The 21,770-nt window shown below is 45.6% G+C and overlaps 1 protein-coding gene across 3 annotated transcripts in view; it reads left to right on the forward strand.

Moving 5' to 3' along the window:
• The window catches only part of STARD8 (StAR related lipid transfer domain containing 8), a 112,587-nt gene that overhangs the window by 49,726 nt on the left and 41,091 nt on the right, over positions 1-21,770 (forward strand). Inside the window, exon 1 of one of the 3 annotated variants that reach the window (XM_019536223.1) lies at positions 2,068-2,160. The exons of the other annotated variants lie outside the window; for them this stretch is intronic. The gene's annotated coding sequence lies outside the window, so the exon portion shown is untranslated. Of the gene's footprint in view, positions 1-2,067; positions 2,161-21,770 lie in introns of those variants that run through there. 3 annotated transcript variants of the gene reach the window in all.

Below are 21,770 nucleotides of genomic sequence, written 5' to 3' on the forward strand. Positions count from 1 at the left end.
TAAAAAGAGCTCCCTCATACTCTGACAGCTAAGTCCTGTTTCTCCTCTAGCAGGAAGGACCACAGGGTGGTGAAGTGGCCATGACAGAGTGGGAAGAAGGTTACTAGATGGTGGGCAAATCAAGACTTTGTGCTCTGAGAGGCAGAAGGGAGCTTTGCCCTTGTAGCAGGGTAAGTAGTGTCAAAACAAAATACTAAACAAAGAGGTTCAGCTGCAGCCAGGGCCCTCCAGACCATAAAAATCTCAGGTGATATCATTGCAGCTTCGTGGGCTCTCACTAGAGTCTGTGACATAGCTACCTATTACAGCTGATGGGAAAGGAGAGTTAGAGCACAAAAATGTCCAGGGTTGCAGTTTTGGGAGGGGAAAAAAGGAGGGAGTCACATTTGTGTATCAGTCAGGCAGGAGTATTTGGGAAGCTGCAGCTGTCCTATCCCTGCTTCTTTTCCAGAAGCCATGGAGTTCTCTACACTTCTCTCATGTTTCTGAGTGTCCATTTGAGCCCTGTAGCACAGGATGCCAGAGACAAAGCCTGGTACTAAGAGCAAGGGCTGTGCAGTTGTGGCTGCCAGTCTTCGCATGGGCAGGGGAGGAAGGAGGGCCACTGCTTTTGAACACAGAGCCAGGCCCTGCACAAGGGAAAGCAGCAGCAGAGGAACCTGTCAGTCTCTGGGATGATGATGTGTACCAGTGGTTTCACACCTGGCCTGAGTTGATCCCATTCTAGTTTGTAAAGCTACTTGTGGCCTTGCTGACTTGCAGGGATTGTGGTGCTGCTTATTGCTGTATTTGACCCAGCAGCACTGTCTGCTCTCTGGACAGTCCCGGTGTTCCTGGTGTGCTTTTGCTGAGTTTGTTTCTCTCATGCATGGCAAAAGAGTAGTGGAAACTCTCTCTGCTTTTATTCCCCTTTCCAATGAATGCGACTAATTTAAAATGAAGGTTAGAAGTGTGGCAGGCTACAAAGTTGGGATTTGGATCTGAACTGTCCAGGTTTGGCCCTGCTACATTCTTTTGGGCCTATCTGAAATTCCTTCTAGGCATAGGCACTGACTTTTACTTGTTGGGGTCGGGGCTAAGATGATGGACAACTGGAAAGTTTTACACCTTTCAGGTGATAGCCCTCTTCCCAAGGAGGGCCAGCGCTCTCGGGTCCTCTTGTACTCGGGACCTTTGCCTCGAGGTATCACAGTACAGTTACTTGCTCCCTGTGGAGACCTGCATTAAAATTTGTCTTAGATTTCACATGAAAAAGATGGTGGCAATTGTAATCAAGTCCATTGTGGGCGTGTGTCCATGAGATGAGGTCTGGTTGTGTGATTGGCACTCTCTGCCAAAGACACAGCCTGGAACTTGGCCAGCTCGGTGTGCTGCAGGTCAGAAGGGAGGTGCAGTGGCACGGCAGCACGTGAGCCCAGCTCTGAAATAGTTGGGGCATTACAGGACAGAACTGAAGGGAAACAACCAGAGCTGCACGGGAAGCTCCCACAGGGCTGGCTTGCCTGCTCCATGCCTGCTGACAGCCAGGGCTTTCAGTCTGTGTGTGATCTGGTGTTTCCCTTCAGTGGACTGTGAATACCTGGCAATATGTTTCCTTCTTCATCTGCTGTAATTAATCTTTAGAGGGGGAGAATGCCAGAGACTCCCCTGGTGCTAGGGGCCTTTTAGATGCCTTTTTGATGTTCATTCTGTGCCATAATGTGTGGGATTTGAAAACAAATGCAGAGGAAGACAGGGGCTGCTTGTGATTGGCTTAACTGCAAAGAAAGAAAAGCCCCTTTGGAAGACTTTCCAGAAGGCCCAGCTGTTTTTGCTGTTTCGCGATTGGCCAGGGCAGTGGAGGGCGGACACGACTTCTGCTCCAGGATCTGCAGATCGGGCCACCTGTGCCTGGAACTTATTCATTTTGACAACAGCTAAGGAGCAGTAGCACCTTAGCTAGCAACAGACCTCATGCCCGTATGTGTGCATGTGTTTGAATGTGTAACTTATTCAGCTTTAAGTTGTTGCTGTCCTGCTACAATGGAGAAAGTGACTGAACAGTGAAAGGATTTCTCACCATCTAGCTGCTGCTTCATCTGTTTTCCCCTTTGCTGATATTAGGGAGTTCTTTCCCCAGGGAATGCAATTGCACTGAAGGAGACACGATACAGCCTCAAGGTAAATCAAACGGATTGATTTTAGCTACTTTTGGGCACTGATCTTTTTATGCCTTTGTGTGTATGTGGGTGTATGAGATGTGAATTATTTTGCAAGGCAGTGTACAGTCTTCTGTTACCCTGAACGCTCTTCAGCAAGCACTGCCAAATAAATTTGCCTGGAGCCAAAGAGAAGGGCTGTCAGATTGGACGCCTGTTGTTCTACAACTGAAATTTAAGGGGGCATTCCTCTCTAAATAGCTTGATTGACAATATTAGTATGGGTCTGTTGTTGCTGTAAACAGAGAAAGGAAGAAGAATCTCTGAGATGTTTCCTAACGTACTTGAACTATTACTGTATCCTTGTATTTCCCAGGCTGTCATGGCAAAGTATGTTGGGCGGAAGTCCATGTTTCATTTTTGTTCCTATACAGTGTGTTTAAATTGGAGTTTGCAGGTTCAGTGCAAGTTTTTTTGGCTTCCTATGCAACTGACCTGTTCAGTCACAACAATTTAATCTCTAAAATAATGAATTTCTAAGTGAAGTGAATGTGTTGGTTGCTGGCCTTTAAAAACCTAGATTTTCTCAAGAGTACTGCTTACCCTCCTTTGATTGAAATTGGAACAGATATTGTGGTTAGGATTAGACCTGAGAGTAAAAAAAACACAGGCTTGGGGTCTGATCTAAAGCATAGTGAAGTTAAAGGAAATGACTGTTAACTGTATTGAATTAAGCCCTTAAGCTGAACTAAAGGGGAGAAAGCTGAACTCTGTATTCTGAGTTGCAAACCTACGTACATTTAAATGCAATTGATCATCTCTTGTTGGAGAGACCTCTGTGGTCTGCAACCACACGCAGCTTGGTAGACACAGAACTTTCTGTCACTATTCTAATACGTATTGAAATAACACTTAGCTGCTGACACACTCTAGAGCGGTGGGTGGCTGCCGTTATCAATGACAGCTTTTTTTGACTGATTTATGCATACATTTCTTGGAATGTCACCATTCCATCCCACGCTAATAACTTTCTGTGTTTGTTTTCTGTAATTTATTTTGCTAAGGTGGCTATTTTTATTTTTATTTGCAGATTTTGACCTAGCACAGCCATAACCTTCAGCCCATGAGCAACAGTTTATAGGACATTTTTATTTTTGGATGGAAGTTTTGTAACACAGATATAATTAAGATATGTTGAAATGGCTCAATGACATATACATGTCTTCATACCTATGTCCACATGTCTGTTGTGACAATTTACTGTTAGGGTGGAGGAGAGGGGGAATATGTGGAGAACTTGGACTTTTTCTAGTCCCTCTGAAATCTGTAGAAATTTTTCCTTTTTCATCAGGAGGAGTTGGATCAAATCTTTGTTCCAATACATGGGTATTTTTATTTTGCTCCGTTTAGTAAGGTAAACATAGGGTCCAAATGCAAAGTGTTTATAAAACCTAGATAAAAGTTGCCTTTGTTTTGTGTGCCTTAACTTCCTTTGATAAACACTTTTAAAAGAAAATAAAATGCCTGTTGCAATGATTCTCAACAAGGATGGCACGGCACTCAGAAGTGCCGTGGGATTCTTTCAGGGGTGTTGTACAATATTAGCACTGTTAGGTGTGCAACACCTACCCATGGTTCACAAGATAAACCCAAAGATTTCAAATGAGAATCCATAGTGTCAAAAACACTTTGACCTGTTGTGGTCCTTGAGTTCTTTGTAACTGAATTGCACTATTATTTTTCTGTAGTCAAAAAACAAGTGAAAGTTAAGACCTGGCATTTTCCCGGCGGTGCCTGGAAAAGTTGCAAACAACTGGCTTCTTGCTCTTGAATGCATTCATGATTTTTAAATATTCTTCCTAACTTCTTCTGAATAATCAAACCAAATTAATGTGAATAATCAAACACAAATGAATGTGTAGGACACAATGTATGTGTGATTTAGTTTTATAAATGAACAGAATGGCTGAACATACAGCACCTTTCAGTACTTTCCTTTGCTTTCTGCATTATTTTTAAGATATTGCTGAAGTTTTGACTACAGATTTTTAGGAGGGAAAATGCTGCTGGGATGTTAAAGATGGAATTCTTTTGGACTGAGAAGTACCTCAGTGATGAAGGGACAGGCCAAGGGACTAATCTGGATTGAAACATGCAGGCTTTGCTGGGTAACCTTAGTGGATGGGTCATTTGACCCTTTTATGCCTTAATCTGTACAGTTGGAAAACTTGGCACAAAGTAAAAACTTTGATGAAAGCCAGATGCTACAGCCAAGCTAAGCTTTCTTGTGGGGTGAATAGGGGCCAGGGGTGCATCCCTTCTTTCTCTCCACATATGCTTTTATCCCAAGTGCCTTATCAAGCATGCTCATAGAGTTAAATATCTGTGTATACGGTTTGTCTTGTTTTTAAAGTGTTTTGATGGCTGTATGTTGGGGTAATTTAATCTTCTGCATGTATACAATGGGACTGGTAAAGCAGTAAATGCCAGCTACATGAAGGTTAGTTATTGGGCCTGGCTGATGCTCCAATGATGTTAGGAGTTTAAAGGTGTCCTCCATGCTTGGGACCATGTGCTTTGCTTTAAGGATTTTTAGCTTTTTGTCTTTTGGGGCTTACCTGATAGCAGAGGGTTCCTTTTTTGCATTCAGATTGACAGATGATTGTCCAGTGGGAAGGTAATCTCCATACTCAGAGGACACAGTCTGAGACAAAGGTCTAGAACCCAGGACTTCTGATTGCCAGCCTGTGATATAACTACAGATTCCCCTTTCTTTCGTTTTAGAAACCATGAGAGGCAGGTTTGGGTGGATTTAGCATTGGGTAAAGAGACAAGCTGCAGGGTGGAAGGAGCCTTCTTGGAGGTCTAATGGCTAGGGGCTAATGCTAGAACTGAGAAGGCATTAATTAACCTTTGTGCTGAGCTGTGCCGTGTTCTCTGGTGACGAACGTTGGCGGCAGAGGGAGGCCACATTCCGATAAAGCCAGGGGTCCCCCGACCCAGTTAATGATTGAGCCACAATAACCCTCCTTGTGCTGAGCCTCCCTGAAAGTCACCTCCAGATAATTGTATTAACTTTTCTGGGCTGCCAGGGCTGGGTGTAGATATTTAAAGAGGCAGTTTCTTTTTCTTTCAGTAAACTTTTAGCATGAACCTCTCTCTCTCCTGTGTATGCAGCGTTAAATACAGAGTTAAGGGCCCAATTTTTACCCCTGTCTTTGACATTTGTGCATACCTTTACTGCAATATGGAGCATGTAACTTTGTCAGAAGTATTAGAACATGACACTCAACAAATCGGTCACACAGTTGGATCCATACTTGCAAACATAGTTTTAAAATTCAGGCTTTGCCAGCATGCTGCCTGCTTTCCTGTGCAGGTCTCCATTTCCCCAAGTCTGTTTTGCGTCCGGTAAGAATAGTTTTGTGTTCTGGATTTGCAGCTTTAATAATGTCTCTTCCACTAGTTAGTTTTATGGAAGCACTGATCCTGAAGGGTTTGGGCCCTTCGGAGAGAAAACCAGTATTCTCCGATCCTTCTGCTCATTCTCAGACGTTCTCCAGAATCACTTCACATTCCTGCTCTCTTCTAGGAAAGTGGCTATTACTGTAACTCTATTGCTTTGTCTTTGGATTTACTCATGTGTTTTCTTAGTTACTCTGCCTGCTGTACCCAGGTTTTCTAATCTGAGCTGTTCTGCTGTAAAGACAGAGTTTTATTCCCTTTAAGTCAGTGAGTGAATCTGGATTAACACTACAGCAACCCGGATCAGGCTCTGGCCCAGACTTCTAAATATTGTGCCGGTTGTTCTTTATGTCTGCATCTCTCTCAGGCATATATGCCTGTTCATCTCTTATTCTGACCCTCTTTCCAGTTGCAGGGAGCTACCCAGCCTGTCCAAACTTCCAATTAATAAGTGACATATTACTCTTGCAGCGTGTGCCATGGACGTTTATGGAGTGTACAGCAGCAGTGCCGTTTAACCAGTCATTTGAAAGATTCCTTATCGGAAAAAGTGAGCCAGAGCCAGCAACAGACTGAATAAATGGAGGGAAACAAATAACCCAAGCTGGAAAGGACCTTGTTAATCAAAACAGTTTAGATGAGCTTTCTCAATCTGGTAGATACTGCTTAAAAGCGCCTGGTGGTTTCACACCCCAATGCTTGTTGACTTATTGCAAGCTTAAGGTTCCTAACTTTTCATGAAATCAAGCCCGGTCTCTTGCAGCCCCTGTGTCTGTCTCACTTGTCCATCTGAGGACTCTGTCCACATCATGCAATCAGCCCATTCCAGCGCCAATTCAGGATAAATTCTGGACTGAAGAAGAACATACTTTTTCACGGCAGGACTTAGTCAGAATGGCTGAGCTGTAGATAGGGCCTGGGAGTTGAGTAACAGGGACTATTGCAGGTCAGTAGCAGGGGCAGACCAGCTTGGAGTTAAAAACCAGAGAAGTGCTGGAGGGAGCCTTTAGCAGAGCCAAAGAGGTGCATCCAGGTTTAATTCAACAGGGAAATGCTGCAAGGAAGAATTGAGATGTGGTATGCCAGGGGATGTGGGGACATGTCTGGAACAGTTGGAAGCGCTGCTCGTTAGGACTGAGATGCCTTGGCATAGTTTTGTGGGGTGCTTTTAAGCTCAGATCCTCAAAGATGCCTGGCTTCTTAGTAGGACAACAAGGTTCTATTTAGTTTGGTTAATAAAAGATATCACATTTCCCCAAAGAACCTTGTCTGCCTTAGACCAACATGGCTACAATTAACTCTTTAGTAGATGCTTAAGTCCATTGAAATCACTCTGGGATGCCTAGGTTATCTTTGAGGATCTGGGCCCTGATCCCTACCCAGTGAGTACCTCAAACTGTTGTGCTGGGATGTTCTGAAGGATTTTGATTATCTGGACCTGAATGTACCACTTGTTCAGAGACATTATATAAGGGATAAGCTTCACTCTACTTAATTGAGACCAGAGACTCAGCAGCTTTTCAGGATGGTACACTAGTGAACTGCTGGCACCCAGCCTGCTGGTTGAGTGAAGGCTGTGGCAGGGGATTTCCTGCCCTTTATCTCAGCAAGTGAAAAGCATCTGACTGCAATATGTGCAGGGTTAGGAAACAGCTTTCTCATTCCGGTTTAACCATCATTTTGCTGCAGCCCTGTGAGGTAGTTGCCTGATATGTTGTATGCTTTAGGACATATGTAGGATGAAAGCTTTAAACAGCAATGGTATATTCAGCTCTCTGTGTTTGTGAGTTACTTTAGAAGCATCAATAGGAAGTTTGTGCATACACACATGCATATGGATGCCGCCTACACAGGTATGTATGAATGCAAATACAACCTTCTGCTGCAAGGGGAAAAGATTGTACAAATCTGTAAACTCATAAAACTTAGTTGTTTTTCATGCAGTTTTTCACCCCAAGAAGTTAGCAAATTTTTTTTAATTTGATGAGTTTGATGGCAAAATGGTCTCACTTCTGCTTTTTGATGGCCTTTTTACTTCTGTAATGGAAAATGAGCATGTTCCTTCCCCACTTTCTTCTGCTCATTTCTTCTGAGAAACAACAAAGAAATATCCTCCTTCCACCCCGGTTCCACCAACAGAAATAATCCTTCAGTTGTGAGTGTCATTATTTATTTTTATGCAAACCAATACAAATTTCAAGGTGCAAATGCAAGCTACATCAGATTGTGATGTTTAGGGTAGTGGAATCGGTTATGTACAGCTGGAGGTTTGTTCAGTAGGATTGTGACAACACAGAGCCGAGGGACTGCAGTGAATTCTGTTTCACCTGCAAGAAGGCTTCTTTTGTACAAGGATTGGGGTCTTGGCTAATGACCCAGGCAAGTTCCTGTAGCGAGAGACCATTTTAAGAATCAAATCCTGTTAACACATCTTCGTGCCTCACATTGGGAATTGTTCCTTAGGCACCGGGTTGGTCAGGCAAACAAGACTAGGATAAGTGTGAGGATACTGAAGGGAAAAAATTAAGGGAAGAAAATGAGGCTTTACCTGAAAAACTCAAAGATGGGAGATTAGCCTGGTTTCAGTCTCAGGAGAAGAAGAAAATAAAGTGCCTGCTGTGGCTAATATGTATAAAATACATTAGTGCCATCCAGGTGGGCAAGTGCTGTAGCTGCATATCATTTCTGTGTACAGGGGTGGAGTGGCCTGGGAGGCTGAGGTTCAAGGTGTGTTCAGAAGCCAAGTTGGAAGAACACAATTAGGGTTCAGGTTTTCCTTGTGCTGGGCCCTGGTGGCCTCAGTGGTGGTGTGGATCGGTGACTGATGAAATGATGCCCGGGAAAGCAAAACACTGGAAGGCAGTGGGAGCCAAGAGGGTCACAAGACCAGGCCCGAGACACTGACATACTCTGGTGACTCAAAGCATACTTGACTCTCCTGGGGCCTCACTTACTTCATCTGTGTGACTGGGTAAGAGCAGAACTGCTGGGTAATGTGATCCTGCATCTGAGTTTAATTTTCCTGGGGAAATAACAACCCTTCCCTGAAAGCCTGGATGCTTAGAGTGTTTCTTCCAGGCTCCCTTTGTTCCCTTCTCCTCCTATCAGTTTCACATTGTCCCTTACTTTGAGCAGCTTGCCCCATCTCTGTCTTCCAGATCCACTTCTGCCTGCTTTCTCACCCCTAAGCATAGTGCCTGTGGTGTTTTCTTCTCTTGTGGACAATCGTCCACCAGCAGCTGGACTGAGAACCACCAGCTCATGTCACAGAACACTGAGCAAGTGTGGTATAAATATCATTCCTACATATCTGACTTGTGTATGAACTCTGTCTTGGAGAGTATAAGATCTTTTATAGCCTAATTCCAGTACCTTGAGCTAGATGTGTTGGTCCAAGGCATTCATCTGAGGTTATTTTACTGCCTCTTTAACCTCAGTGAGCAAAGAGGAGGAGGGAGCTGAAAACAGATACTTTTTCAAGAATCCCTGCAAGGCACAGGCAGTGGAAGGCCAAGGCTAACAGGGCTTAGCCCCCCCAGTGCAGGACAGCAGGTAAGGCTGCAAGGCAGCCTGGTGGTGGGCTCTGAGTGGCTGAAATAGGGATGGAGAGGAGCGCACATGCAGTGGTGAGGGAGGAAATGGGGCTGGGGCAGGTGCTGCACAGCCAGGCCAGATGCGGGACGGAGTTGCGAGCAGCTCGTCTAGGGGATGCGGCTCCTGCTGCTACATGCACCTCGGGAGGGCATGGGAGCGGGGTGCAGGGCAAGGCAGGCTCCGGCTGCAGGCTGGGGCCAGGGTGGTGCTGAGCTCTTCCTGGCATGGGGCTGCAGGGTGGGGCCAGGGTGGTGCTGAGCTCTTCCTGGCATGGGGCTGAGCCGGGCTATGCTTGGGATGGGCAGTGGTGGTGCTGTGAGGGGGGCTATGTGGGGGGGCTGCAGCCATTCCAAAATTTGCTGTAGCGCCCCACCCCCAGTGCCACTGGTGCCTGCCCTGAGCGCAGCGGGGCCCAACCCCCTGCCAGGCAGTGCCCTGCGCAAACCCCCAACCCACAGTGGCAGCCTGCCCAATGGCACAGATCCGGGGCACACGCCCCTATGCCCTCCCAGGGTGAGTACAGCAGCAGGAGCTGCCATCCCCTCCTCCCACTGGGTGTCTCCTGGACAGGCCGCTTGTGTCTCTGTCCTGTACCCCGCCCCAGCTGTGTGGGCTGTGCCCCAACCCCAGTCCCACTCCCTCCCTCACTACCATTGGGTCAGGGGTGGGGAGGCAGATTGAGGCTCCAGCAGTGAAGGAGAGAGTGGGGCACAGGCAGGAGCAGGGTCTGGGGTGAGTGAGGCCCCAGCTGGGCTGGGTGATGGGACAAGCGGAGGCCCAGGGGGACACATGCTCCCCCGATCTGTGTGTGGGGTGAAGGTGGTTGCCACTGCATGCTGCACTTTGAGCCCTGCTGCTGCTGCCCTGGGAGCGGCTGATGCCATGGGCCTGCTGCCGCTGGGCAGTATTGCACTTCCTGCCTGCCTGGCGGAGGGATGCATGTGGCATTGCTCAGCTCTCGGGGCATTGTGCCCAAAGCACAGCATGCAGTGGCAGCTGCCTCTGCCCCACACACAGAGCAGGTGGGCACATGCCCCCTGGATCTCCGCTTGTCCCACCACCAAGCCTGGCCGGGGCCCCACTCACCCCAGCCCCTGCTTCTACCTGTGCCCCGTTCCTTCTCTCACCGAATTCAACTTTAGCAATGCCAGGACTGCAGGAGAAAGGGGCTGAGGAAAGAATAGTTCCCTCCACATTAAAAATATAGAGCTTAAAAAAAAGTCCTGAGACTTATCTTGTCTGTAGCAGTTGATATAGAAAATCAGGCCAATTGTTCCTTATGGTTTTGGGTAACAAAATCCCTCCCATTACCTTTCTCCTCCTCTTCTAGTAAACACTCCTTTAATATGAGTGAACCTTTTATGCAGAGCTATGAGCTGGAGTCAGGTTAGTATATCCTCTGACTGTTTTTATTGTGTTTCGTTCCTTACTGGTGTGTGCATCTCTCAGAAACCATGGGTTGGTCACACTTGTCTGACTGTTGCATTTGGTCTGCCTTGTAGTTGTGTGGGTTGAGTTAGGAAACACGAGAATCTGCAAGACTTTGATCTGCATTTCAGATCCTAAGTAAAGCAGCCTCATCTTTCTCCAGGGCATGCTGTCCCTTGAGGCACCAGTGGAGGCATTTTTACACACTTTTGATCTGATTGGAGTGCAGTTGTGTAATAGATCATCTCAGTGCTTGTGGACTGTACACACCTTGCTCCTCTTTTCTTTCTGAGACTTTTACTGAAATTCAGTTAGTAAACTGTATCATTATTTTTAGCCAAGCAGATTTATGTTGTGGTGTCTGTGGAACTACATGCTTGCTCTCCACTGGAGCTTTTCTCTTTCTTTTCTGTTTTTGAAAGGGTAGGGGCACTGGCATGAATGCAGGATCTGTGTTCTTCAGGATTCCTCTGTGCTCATTCTCCAGCCTATCTACAATAAATGAAGCAGCCTGGAGAATGCAGGTGCTTGGAACTGGTGGGTTCTGAAACTGGCACTGCCACCAATTTGCTATGCAGTCTTGGGCACATCACTTTCCCTCTCTGGTCTTTGGTTTCTATTTTAGGATCTTTCACTGCAGCCCATTCATGCAGCATCTGAATGGACCTGAAATAGAATCTCTATTTATAAAACAGTCCCAAGATCAGCCTATGTCACAAAGGGGATGCCAGGGTTAGCTGTGACTCACAAAGCACTTTGCAAATGGAACATGTAGGTGCTGGATCCTGCATCCTTCTTTGGGACATCCTCATGGTTTGCTGTGGACTAATTCACAAGGGAGTTTGACTGGGTAAATGGGCAGCAGCATCTGGAAAAATGTTCTGTTTTCCTGCATATGTCTCCTGTCTTCTGAATGTGGGAGATGCTTGTCTTTAAAGTAGGCTGTTTAAACACACTTGCTTTGGGGCAGGAAAAGGAAAAGGCAGGTGTTACGTAGGTCCCCATCTGTGCCATATGTTCTGTCCAGGTCAGCACAGGTCTCTGTGTGTTTATGCACTCTGCAGGTGCTTAGGGGGGTTGGATGCCAGATGCATCTAAAATTTAGTTAGACCTGAACCATTATATTGGCAGGAGGGTCTGAGCTTCCCTAACGCCCACCAGGGATCCTATATGGAGTTTCAGTTTTGACCTGTGTCTCTCTCCCTCAAAGCCTGGCACCAGAAAAGAAACTGGAATTTCACCACAAAGAGACAAGGAGTTGTCTTATGTTATCCCTGCCCCACTGATGTTTGCAGGTTTCTGAAGCATCTGAGGTTTGCAAGTTTGCTGGCAGCAGGGACAGAATGAGTTAAGTCTGCTTTGCAGTGTGATTCAAAAAAAGTCTGCTTCCTTCATGTCCAGAGACGGTTTATTTTCTGGGCATTCTTCAGGATTCAGGGAGGTGCCGCTTTCTTTAAAGGCATTTCCTGTAAGGAAGATTATATTTGGATCGGAGAGAGGGGTGCAGGAGGGGTAAGGGGAGATGGTGGAAAAGGGTCAGGAGGCAGGAGTGGAACAGTCTATAATCTTTGGCCCCTTTTCCTGAATTGCAAATAGTAGCAGCAGCAGTGAAGTGAGATCTGCCCTCTGGGTTTGAGCATGGAACTCCTTGAAGGGAGATGGCAGGGTGCAGGAGTCTCCAGCATGTCTTCCTGCATACTTTGGGAGGCTTTTTATTCCAGCTGTTCAGCAGTCCACTGCAGATTTGCTTGAACAATAGTGCACATTGAAGCACTGAGGTTCCAAAATACACATTTGCACAGATGGATCAGACCAACACTTTTAAAGCAAATGTGGCATTTAAACCTTGAGCAGTTAAAAATGGGGACAAAAATCCACTAGCTAGCACATTATGAATCCATAGCATTTTTTTTCCTCTCTCTCTAATATTTCAAACAGAATAGTTTTCCTTCATTATTGCTGTTGTTATTGCTATTGTCTGATCACGGTGCCTGGGAACCCTTGTAATAAATCTGAACATGGTGTGCTAGATGCTGTACAAATCAGAACATTGTATAGGCACACCTTGCTCCTCTATCCATGTGTGAATTTGATACTGGAGCATGCTTGGCCAGTGCCTTGTGGGCATTGCCTTATTGGAGGGTCACCACAGTGCTGGGTGACTTGCATGTATTGATTTGTTGTGGTAGATCACTCACTACAATATCTGGGCTTCACTTGCTAGTTGGAATACCAGGGTATTAGAGACACACAGTACATATGTATTTGTATAGGTCCAAGAAAGAGCCCAGTGGCTTTTTATATTTTGGAGAAAGACACTGTCTTCAAAAAGTGAAGTCCATCCTGTCCACGATCTGATCAGATCAATTTGATCTGGAATAATCAAATTCAAATAATCGATTAAAATAAATCGTTGTAGGTCATGTTGTGGCAGGGATAAAGATCCAGTTCAAGCTCCCACTTGACATAAGGTTGCAGAAAGCAGCTTTCTCTATGGCTCGTTTGTGAGCAGTTGTCACATTTGTTCCTCTGTTCTTCTTCTTGTGACTGCCTATTTACTTCCCTGCATCCAAGTTCATGCAGAATCCATCACATAAACATCTAAGTGTGTTTTTAGGCTAGTGAGCTGTCTTACAGAAACAGAGAGAAGGAAGGACTAATATCTACAAGCTGCATCTCCTGCAAGAGCAAAAGAGACCTGTGTAGGGTACACTGTCCAGCCCTAACAGGTGACTCTTGCCAGTAGGGAGTGGCCCGTCATTCCACTATCAAGGTCCCTAGCCCTTTCTTTGAGGTGATGAAGGGAAATAGCATCCTGAGCCAGAGTTTGAGGGGAGGTTTCACCCTGTGTGCCTGAGCAATAATCAGCATCACCAAGCACTGACTTGTTTTCACCCCAAGACAGTACTAGTTTCCAAGGAACTGTCTTGTTTTAAATGGCCAAATAGTATTTAACAGGTGAGGCCAGAGAGAAATCAGCAAATTCCTTCTTGCTTGGTAAGTATGATGAAGACCAGAGTGTTTCACCTTTGATGCTTGAAGAGGCCTTACTTTGTGCACAGACCTGCTGAAGTCCAGGGAGCAGGCGGCAGGAGCAAGGACTGCGCATGATGGGAGCGGGGAGCAGAGCAGGGCAGTCTCTGAGTGGGTGCCGCTCTTGGGCGATTCTCCCACCCTCCCCCATGTCGAGTCTATTCTCCTCCATTTTGTTTTCTTTTTATTACTGTGATTTACTAACATGGGAAGAGGCGAGTTATGAAACTGGAGTTATCCAAACACGTCTTGTTTGAAGATAGCGTTTCATCCAGCAGATGCCGTTTCCTGCCCCGTAAATGGTTTTCATTGTTTCATTTTGGCTCCCAGCCCTGTCTCTTGTAAGGCGGGTGGTAGCACAGCTGAACTCCAGCAGCCTGAAGGGCAGGGGTCTCCAGCCATGAAAATACCACCAGGGCTGAGAGGATTTGAAAACCTGAAAGGGTAACCGTGATATTTTCTGGGTGTCTTTGGAAAATATTGTACGGCTGAGTGGAGGCCTTCCCTGTTCTGCACGGGGACACGGGGCTTATTTGGTGTTTGTAGAATTCCAACTACTGTTTGACTGTTCCTGAGATGAGTGGCTCTCTAGCTTTCTGTAGCTTTGCTGGATCATCAGGTACGACCTTTTTTGTTGGACCTTGCCTACTTGGTTCAGCTGGACATAGGGGCTTCTCCTCTTTGTGGAGCCCTCAGGTGAGGGATGGAGCAGCCAAAGTTACTGTACTTTCTCCTGTGTTCTTAAGCAAGAAGTATGTTTTTAGTTTTTGCCCCACTTTTCCATAACCAGACTGAAAGATGCACTTAAAAGGGTGAGGACAGAATTACCCATCATAAAAGGGAGGGAAATAAGAACAGGCTTGGCAGGTGCATGTTGCACTTGGTTGCATTCTGACCATCAACTAGGTTGTGCTGCTTTTGGAGCTGAGCAAATTGTGTGTTCATCTTTCCACATTTCCATTTTTAAATGACTTTGCTTTGACCAGGTTTGTGCTGCTCGCTCTTACTCTGCTTTCTGCATGCATCAGGTTTTTCTGGGCGAATGTATGTGAAACCTGTGCTACTGTTTTTAGAAACCATCTGTGATACTTGCCTTCTTCAAGAAGTGTTTTTTCACTCATCTTACTAGGAAATGGGAAATGATCATGATACTGAATCTGACTTTTATATAATTAAGTGACTTATCATCATTTTAATTTAAGTTTTGAATCTTGTGGTCAATCCACACACCAACAAACATGAGTTTCTTGCAACACATTTTAATAACAAATATGTCTGAGCAAATTCTGGTCTCCTAGAATTGCTGCTAGCTGAGGAAGAAGCTGAGGTCAGTGAAAAAATTAATTCATTATGAATTTTTATTTACTTATCTGTGGTGGTTCTTCTCTGTGGTGACCTCCACTCAGTAGACTTTGCAGGTGCAGTACTTTCAATAAAAAACTGTATGTTCCCTGGTTAATATTGTTCATGTGATTTGAAAATTGCATTGTCTTGGTCTGCTGGTTTTAAGAAGTTCTTTCTAGAAACATCAAAGAATAGGCCCATTTTTAAGTAGAACTTACAGCTACCAAGGTCAAAACCCTAGCAATGTAATAAGAATATCCTACATAACTTGGAATGGTTTGTCTTAGCAGTTCACATTATTGCCTGTTAAAAAGGGAAGAAAGTAAGTGTCTCAGCAGTAGAAATTGAAAGTCCCACTTAGCTTGGGCATTGAGAGCAATCATTACATGTTGGTAAGCTGTAGGAATTTGGCACTTGACCTTTGAAGGTCACCTCTAAAGCAGTGACTCTGAGCCTGGGCTCATGTTGAAACAAAAACGGGATTAAATATTCTCTAAAGTAAGCCGCTGGCCTGTATGTCGCTATTAGCAAGGACAGAGAAAGTGTGAAAATGGATCTACCCTCTTTGTTCAGGTTTATCTCTGTGAACCCTGAGCTGTACAAAGAGACAAATAAAGCCTGTGAGTGCTTTTTTTGCTGCAGATTGGGAATGTCCAGTTTGTGGAGCAGAAGTGGGGTGAGATTGTAAAGATGTGAATTTATTGGGGACAATACCCAGCACCAGCAACATGTTGATGTCCTTAGACGAAGATAGAAAGATGCCGTTGTACATGGTCTGACCCTGCTATTGGCAGTGACAGTTGTAGCAGTACCCCATCTGCAGTCACAGGGAGTAAAAGAAAATTTAGTCTTTCATTAAAAAAAAAGTATGTTTCTAATTCTTGTGGTTGAAGAGAAAATGAGCAGCCCAAAAGTTTCAGATCCCAAAGACTAAAGAAAAAACATTCAAAAAGCATTAGTTTCAGAAACCTCATGAATTTTAAGCTAGTCTCATGATTTTGGAAGTCTCTTGTGATTTTTGAGACACTGGAGAGGTGGAGGGCGGTCTGGGGCTTGGTTGAACTGAACTGGTTAGATGGATTTTCAGCAGATTATATTTCCCTTTCATTTAGCCAGTGCTGGCTCTGCTTTCCTAGTGTCTCACCTAGAGGAGAGCCTGTCATCCCAGACACCTCACCTCCTCCATGAGCATGGACAGATCCTGGAGCAGGACCTGAAGGTAGCGACTACATTAGTGTACATGACACTACTGCCCAGCTTGTAAGCAGCTGGAGCCTGCATGCCCCGCAGGCTGTGCTACAGACTGTACCAGTCAGGGCCATTAGCTCCCGGGGCCATACATTGCTGCCTCCCGCCACTAGCACCATGTGCCCAGGAGCCCCCACTGCACCATGCACCCAGGTGCCCTGTCTCACCCTAAGCTCCCCAGCCATGGATTCCCCTGTTGCATTGCCCCCTGAGACTCCAGTGCTGCAGGCTGCACTCCACTACACTGCCCCATCCCTGGGCCAGGGAAGGGGAAGCCAGAGGGAGCCCAGAGATCCCATCTGCTTCTGCAGCTGGAGCAATGGGGGCAGTGGCAGCTGGGCAGGAGCCCAGGGATTGAAATTTAATCTCTTGTGGGCTGCATGCTGCCAGTAGGTCACCCCTTGGCAGCCCTGTTGTACAACAGTAATGGGGAAGACTAGGCCCTCATGGATGTTGGGGGATCCTGTTGCTGTTGAAAGGGTTTGACTGAGATGATCACAATGTTTTGAATGAGAATTTAGTCGAACATGATTGAAAAAAATCCTGCTGTCACCCCAGATGGCGAAGGTCCAATCCCTGTCTTTTCCAGTCCTCTCTCCTAGAGCTTGCTGTATTGTGGGCACTGAACATTTAGCATGGGATTGAGCACATGGCAAAGGAAAAGAGCAAGTCTCTTGGCTTTTCTGGTAAATTGAGTGCCTCTGTGACTCACTTATGTTGACATTGTTGGCCGTAACCATCGAGGTTACAAGAAGCAATGTGTAGCTGTTGATTTGAACTGGCAGGCGGTTAGTGGTTGAAGGATTCCAGGCACTGGAGAGGTGGAGGGCGGTCTGGGGCTTGGTTGAACTGAACTGGTTAGATGGATTTTCAGCAGATTATATTTCCCTTTCATTTATCCTGTGCCAGTGTTTGTGAGAGTAACTTGGTGCAATGGAGAGGCTTCTTTCCACAGTGTGGCACTTCTGGGGGCAAGAAGAGCTGGTGGTGAGATATTGGGCCTTGCCCTTCCTTTCAGGGGGCCTTCCTTCTGCCAGCTGCAGCCAGTAGCTGTAACAAGGTGGTACTCTGCTTCTCTCATTTATTCTCTCTAGCTTTTTCTTCTGGTTTAAATGATATAACATTAATGATAGCCTGGTTTATCTGGGGTACTTGCTGCTGATTATAGATGTTAATTAATTAAGGTCTGTATAGCTCCTGAGAGATGCTGCAGGCAGAAACACCAAGTGCTTGACAAAGGCCTATGCTTTCATGTCCTTCCTTCCTTCCTTCTCCCTTCTGAGTTGTACAAACCTCAACCTAGCTATCTGCTGAGATGGCACCAGTACCCTTAAAATTAGGGTTCCTTTTCCCTGCCTCCATCAAAGCCTTCCTGTGGCTTGGCAAGTCCTGCCCATGGTGAGGAAGGCTAGATGTGGACAGTCCCTGTGCCAGGCATTCAAGATCCCTAGGAAACAATGGTCCTCTTCTTTTTTGGTAAAGTGCAGCGCAGAGGAAGAAGAGATCAGAGTCAAAGATGTTCGTTGATTAGCTTCTGATAAGATTCACAGGCATTCTTTTTTTTCCTTTTTCTGTCTTTTTTCCTGTTAATGGAGGAGTAGAAAATATAATGAATATTAAGAGTAACTGTCTTTTCAGTTTCAGCACTGCCAGTTCTCCTGATTGATGGAACCTAGGACACCCGGGTCCAAGCTGGAACCCTGCAACCTAGGACCTGTGGTCTTAATGAGCCTCACATCCTAATTAAAGATAAGGATAGTGATTACAGATGTCTTTAGGCCTCACTTTGGCTGTTCCTGTGCAGTCATTTTCCCACCCAAACGAGTTAATTAAGTGGAATTACTAACTTTTTAATCTTCTTACCTGTCACTTCTTAGAACACAGTCCATATTTGTAAATGGCTCTTGGCAGCCTGAAATAAATAGATAGGCAGATAGATATAGCTGGCTGTTGTGTAATTATATGTCCTCGAGAATATTGAAGGACTTTTGTTGCTTTGCCAGGCTATTAAGATGATTGGGAGGGACTTTGAATGCTACAATAGCTGCTTTGTCACTGTTTTTAGTTCTCTAATACAAGTCATTCCAATTTTGTCCATCCTGAGATTTTCTTTGGAAATGGGTAGCTATGAAACACAGTCAGCTGAAGCAGCAGGCAGTCACATGAAGAGCTTTGCTTACCTTGTTATAGTTGTTCTGAAATTCCTTTCCCTGAGGTGGGTGAGTGTGAGGGCTGGGAGGGGACAGAAAGGCAGTGGCAGGGTAGCCCCTGCCCGCACAGGTTTTTGGAAGAACCCTCCCATTGTACTAGGAAGACAGAGGGCTCTGTGAAAGACTGCAGCTAGGGTTCAGATTGGTTTGGCAACTTGAAGGGTATTTTCTGCATGTTGGTCTTCTAGAGAGAGCCTTCAGGATTTATGGGAAAAAATCAGAGGAATTAGCTCTTTATTTTCAACCGTAACGACTTTGGTTAGAAGGTTTCTTGTGAGACTGATGGTGAGTTTTGCTAGTGGGTTGCTGGCAAATCAGATGACAACATGCAGTAGGCAGTAGCAAGCAGCAGCAAAAGGCCTTCAATGTAGCACTAATCATGGTTTAAAATAAGTGTTCGTGTGCTGGGGAGGGGGAGCATGGATCTATACTTTCTGGCAGCTGTTAGTGTCTTAATCAGTAGTGAAGCTTAATTGGCATTTTTCAAGTTGAAGGGAGATGCTGACTTGGCCAGGATGACCCCAAAGCTGGCAGCAGTGATTTTATGAAGGTGATTCATTCCGGGAGGTTTGATACACAAGACTACTACTTCTTGTCCCCTCAAGACCCAAAGATTGCCAGTACATTGGAGACAGTGGGGCCAGGTTTTCACAAACACGCAGCACTTTTGTTCCATATATTATTAGGTTTTGTGTGTTTGTTACCTCTGAACCAATGGATTAGAGATTCTCATGGATGGTGCAAGTGACTGAATTCAAGTTGTGGCCTTATTAAGAAAAGGGAGCAGTTCTTTAACTGCTTCCTCTCTCCTGCTTTCAGGTGCTGTCCTGATGGAGAGTATTTTCATGGAGAGCTGCCATTCAGACAGGGAGCAGATAGCAGCTCTCCAGACCAAGGAGCCCATCATTTATAAAAATGGCTCTACAAGTCAAGGGTTGTTGGGTCAGGGAGAGGCCTGGTGATCTCATGAGCAGTCTTCCAGCTGTGGCAGTTTATTCTGAGCCAGGGCAAAACAAAGTTTGTCTAATTTTAGGACTAATAAACCTCAACTTTACCTTTGTACAAAGCAGTGTCCCAAGCCATGGGTAGTATGTACAATTTCAAAGCTGCATGTTTGACTTGTAGCCAGTGGCTGCAGATGTTTTGTGAGCGGTTAGGGTTTTTTTATGCATCATTGGGTGAGACTAATCCCTGAAAATCAGTAGAAGTGGATTAGAATCCACATTGCCCTTGGTTCCCTACGCAGCCTCTTCATCGCTAAGAATAGCTCTTTCCCTTGTCTCCAGATGGAGGAAGCGCCTTGTTTTTGTCTGTGGGCGGCCTTCCTCCATGTTGTGGCGAAATCATTATATTTGTCAGGTCAGTACTTGGCTGAGTAAATAGCACCAAGTAGGTCTTGATGTGAGAGATCTAGTCCTGAAGTAAGAGTTTCCTTTACTTAGAGGGACTTTCACATGGAGGCAGACCTGGAAAAAATGTGTCATTTCTGCCTAAAGGCACGCACTTTGCCAGTAATGAGTCTCGGTTGCTTGCCTTGTGTTGCTATCGCAGATCCTCTTTCTTCCTAAGTCAGCTTCTTCTTGGGCCTGACCTAAGGCAGTTATAGCTTTCCTGTACTTCTGACCTTACTGCCTGCAGCCATGGGAGCGACTCTAATGCCTCAGATTTGGCAGCTTAGCCTCCCTGAAAGGCAGCAGCTTGGGGTGGGTGTAGAATCCTTAGGAGACCCAAATATTTATGGTAAATTAGCAAAACTTGCAAGGGGGTCATTAAAAAAAATATATCGAGAAGTCTTCCCTAGTGTTTAGAGCAAGAGACTGGGAGTCGGGACTCCTGGGTTCTGTGTCTGGTTTTACCACTGATTAATTTGTTGCATGGCAAGCAACTTCTTTTCCCTTACCGTGCCTCAGAGTGCCTACCTGTAAAGTAGGGCGTCACAAGACTGATCTCCTGCGCATGGCAACATTGAGGCTTAGCTGTTTTTAGCTCTTTGGATGCCAGGTGCAGTAGGTGTGCAGAATACAATGTGCTTTTTCAGCAAGGACTTTATGGCAGAGGAAGTTTGCAGGGAGGTCATAGGTTGGAAAGGATTGGTCAGGGCCTTTGCCCCTCAGAACTTGCCATAGCGGAGGCTCCTTTACTGACTCCTCTGAAAGTAGAAGGCAGGGTGGAATCAAACTGGGTGTACTCGGTATTTGGTTTCCAAGGTAGTAGAGCAGTATTTTCCAAGGCAGGGTTCCTAATCCTGATGAGAGGTTTCACCAGGATTCAACCTCTGAATGTCAAGCTAGTGTATGAGATTGTAATGTTGCTTGAGGCCAACATCTCTTTGCATCCTGTTTTGCAATTTTCCCTGACATTCCCCACATTCCTGGCAGTAAGGCTTCTGTGCGGAAAAAAAAATAATTGCTCTTTTGTCTTTCTGCAAGCCTGTGACATCCTTTGAACCACTTCTCAACAGACATTTGGCCTGGTTTTTCTAGTGCTGCTGTTTGCTCCATAATGTATAGAAAGCATTGGCCTTGGAATCCTTCCATGAAAGCATCTCCTTCAAACAGAGAAGAGAGACAGGTTTGTAGACTCAAATTTGGCCCTAACCACCTCCATAAAATTCAGGCCTTGAACTATTGGGGGTCCACCCTACTGGGGCTCCAGACTTATTCCAAAGTTTAATTTCTGTCTCCACATTTCCAAGATGATTGCCTCCTTGGCAGCCTCCTAGCTCTCTGCTTCTTTAATTAGTGCAGCGCATCCCTACAACTTGGTTTTGAGGCTTTTGTTTTTCAATTTTTATATGGATTAAGAATGCAGAACTGTCTGAGTGGTCTGTGAGCTCTCATCTCTGGCCCTGGGCTATACCGTACCTAATATACTGTTAGAAACCAAACCATATGAGATTAATTGCCAGTTGTTAGATGACAGTAGTGTTTTAGGAGGCAAGTGTCTTGTTTTAGTCCCTAAATCCTCTCTGAGAGGCCCTTGATTTAATAGGGGAAAGAAATAATGGCTCCCTAGACTGTTTCGTGGGACAGCATTTCAGCTCACTCTGGCCATGTGGACATACTGTCTCTTCCACCTTCTTTGGAGTGGGCCTGGTTTCTCCCCAACCTCCTCCCCCACCCAGAAATATTGGCTGCCCTGATACCCATGAGGCAGCTGATGATTATTCTCTGCAACTGGAAATTATGGTCTGGTTTCCTTCAGTGGCGCCCCTGGAGTACTAATGACAGGAAGGTCTGGTTGGGGATTATCATGGAATAAGGTTTTCCTGAGAAGAATTGGGCTGAGATCCATTTTGAGTGGTGGCTAG

This window comes from Crocodylus porosus, unplaced genomic scaffold (genome assembly GCF_001723895.1).
Source record: "Crocodylus porosus isolate Cpor-Errol unplaced genomic scaffold, CroPor_comp1, whole genome shotgun sequence".
Taxonomy (NCBI): Eukaryota; Metazoa; Chordata; order Crocodylia; family Crocodylidae; genus Crocodylus; species Crocodylus porosus.